Source organism: Chrysochloris asiatica, unplaced genomic scaffold (assembly GCF_000296735.1).
Source record: "Chrysochloris asiatica unplaced genomic scaffold, ChrAsi1.0 scaffold00022, whole genome shotgun sequence".
Classification (NCBI taxonomy): Eukaryota; Metazoa; Chordata; class Mammalia; order Afrosoricida; family Chrysochloridae; genus Chrysochloris; species Chrysochloris asiatica.
This window is the reverse complement of record NW_006408540.1, coordinates 25,132,958-25,136,167: the sequence shown is the minus strand read 5'-3', so window position 1 is coordinate 25,136,167 and position 3,210 is coordinate 25,132,958.

Sequence of the window (3,210 nt, the reverse complement as noted above, 5' to 3'; positions counted from 1 at the left end):
TCTTCCTAGTCGGTCTTTGTCTGGAAGCTCATCTGAAACCTGTCCACCATGGGTGAACCTGCTGGCATTTAAAATACCGGTGGCACAGCTTTCAGAATCACAGCAACTCACAAGCCACCACAGTACGACAAACCGACAGACGAGTGGTGGCAGTTTGGTTTTAAATGGAAACTGTCACTTTAAATTTCAAGGAGATCTGTGTGCATGTGTAGTAGAACCCTCCAGGGGTGGGGGTGGGGTGTCCACTCGCTCAGATATCCTCTCTAGTCACCAGAATGGAGGTGTGCAGATAGCGAGAGACCATTGAACAGATACCAAAAAAAAAAAAAAGAATGTCCACACCTGTATCTCCTTGGTTCTATCAGGCATTCATGGCTGTTCTGATCTTTCCCCCACTTGGTCTCTCCCAAGATGGTGGCTCCAGGAGCAGCTGAGTGGCTTGATTTTGGAAAGCAATGGGTTTCTTGATTCTGCTACAAATTCTCCTAGCTTTATCCCTTCCAAGCTTCTAAATATTCCTTTATATGTAGTTCAGAGTTTTAGCACCGTCCCTTGAGCCTGCTTGCAGAATGTCCCAGGATGACTACAAAGTTCCCTCTAGAAAGAACTGCTAAATACAAGGGTAAGTCAAAAAGTATTGCTATTGCTGTTCCGGTTCTTATATACATGTGTTTATTCCAAACTCTGTGATCAGTGAATGACTGCAGACAAGTCTTGTTAGGGTGGCTTCCAAGAGGATCTACTGGGTCAGTTAAACTCAAGGCAGAGAGGTCAGCTTAGAAGGTCATGGGGATTGTTTTTTGTGGTTCCAAAGCAGTAATCTTTGTAAGTTTTCTTGAAGGAAACAGGACAATCACGGGTCTTATTAGGAAGAGGAATTAAGAAAATTGAGAAGTGAATTTGAAAAGTTTTGGAAAAGAATTGGAAAAAAGTCAGGAAACTTTCACCTTGGAATTTTTTCCCATTATGACAATGCACATGCTCATTCCTCAAGGACAGCAAGGGCTGTTGTATGAGAATTTCATTGGGAAACTTCACTTGCCACCCTACAGCCCTGATCTTGCCTTTTCTGACTTCTTTCTGTTCCCTGAAACTCACAGAACATTTAAGGAACATGATTAGAGCCCCTCAAGAATGCCTCAACTACCATTCTGACATGGTGTAAATTGAAGAGCTCAAAATTCTTCAGGGAAGGGTTCAAAAGTATACAGACTTAGATGAAGGACATGTTGAGAAACAAGTGTCACATCTTGATATTTTTGTTTATTAAAGGTTTCTATGATTTTATAGCATTCTTTGTGGCTTATCCTTGTAGTTCTTGTGTTTAGGAGAATATTTAGATGGCCCTGTTTTGTTGTTGTTGTAAAAGGTTCCCTTTCCTACACACACCATTCCTCCCCAACCTATACACACTTAGGAAGAAAGGGTTAAAGACAAAAAAAGGACTCACTGGATCTAAATAAGAACAAAGAACAAAGCTGGGAAATGTTCCTTGGCAGTTGTGGAAAGGTGATGCTAGGGAAGGTGGAGAATGCTCTGAGCAGCCTTATTGCAAGAAATCATAAACCCCACTTGTTCAAGTACACGTGTGTTCCTGGTCTGTGGCTGAAGGCACTGACACACCGGAGAGTGCCACCCATGGCAGGAGACAAATCCACTCTGAATTGAGCTCTGATAGCGTGTGGAGAGGAGTCCCCAGGTGATGTAAGTTGTTAATCCACTCAGCTGCTAACCAAAAGGTTGGAAGTTTGAGTCCACCCAGACACACACAGGAGTTGTCAGTTTGAGTTAACTTTACAGCAACTGGTTAGACTGGTTATTTTGTTGAGAACTTTTTGTTGTTGTTAAGTGATGTTTAAACTGGTTATTTTGCTGAGAATTTTTATTGTTGTTGTTAAGTGCTGTAAGTTCCGACTCACAGTAACCCTGTATACGGTGTCTGAGGAGTGGCTGGCAGGTTTGAACTGCTGAGCTTGCAGTTAGAATTCCAATGCTTATCCTACAGTGCCCCACCAGGACTCCCAGTGGTGTGTTTATTTTATTTTCCTAGAAATAAATCTTCTGAGACATTTCAGTAACCTGGTCAGCCTTACATATGCGATAAACTAGGGAAGCTATTTTCTAGCCTTCTATCTATCCCTGGTAGTGTAATGGATGATGCATTGGGCCACTAACAACAAGGTTAGCCTGGGAAAAATGGGAGCAGTCCTGGACATCTCCACTGGGCCTCAGGGATGCTCAGCTATAGATACAGTGTATAGTCCTCCTGGAAACATGGAGCCCAGCAGGCATGACCATGGAGGAGAGGCTATCAAAAACTATGGCAACAGGTGGCTCAGGGAATTGAAGGAATGAGGGACCGACTAACAACAGACCCTAGAAACAGGGATGCCTTCAGCAAGTAAGAAGGAAGATAGAACTCACTAAGCATGGACAGTCTGCAAGTACTACAGGCCAGAGTCCAAGAAGAGAACTTAGAGATGGGGGTGGGGGGCTGGTGCTGAGGCAGACCCTGAGTCCTGTGCACCCCAGCATTAGACAGAGCCTCAGACACCAGGGCTCAGACCCAGGGATCCCAAGACAGGCACCCATTTCCCAGAGTGTGAGGTGGAACAAATCTCAAGAATGAGAGAAACCACCGTTAGAATTGGAGGACAAGCTCAGGATCCAGGGTAACACCAAGTCCCAGAGTTGCTTCGTTCTTCAGCCTGAGGTTCTAGGCGGTTCTAGACCCTCTAGTGGGGGTCTGTGAGGCAGTGAGAGTGATTGGTATTCTCAACTAGCCATGTTGTAGTGGAGGAAGTAATGGCAGAAGCTAGGGCTGCAACATCAGGAGCATCCAAATCCCTGGGAGCTAAATTACACTCGATTACATCACACCACAACCTTTTACAAGATTGTAGGGAGGAAAACCAAGGAAACCAAGTCAAATACATGGAAACTGAATAACACCCTGCTGAAAAGCAACTGAGTAGTAGAAGAAATTAAACATGAATTCACAAAGTTCCTAGAAATAAATGAGAATGAAAACACAACATACCAAAATCTTTGGGACATGGTGAAAGTGGTGCTGAGAGGACAATTTATTGCAATAAACGCACACATCCAAAAAGAAGAAAGAAACAAAATTAACACATTAACACAGCATCTACAACAATTAGAAACAGACCAACAGAAGGAACCCACAGCCACCCAAAGAAAAGAAATAAT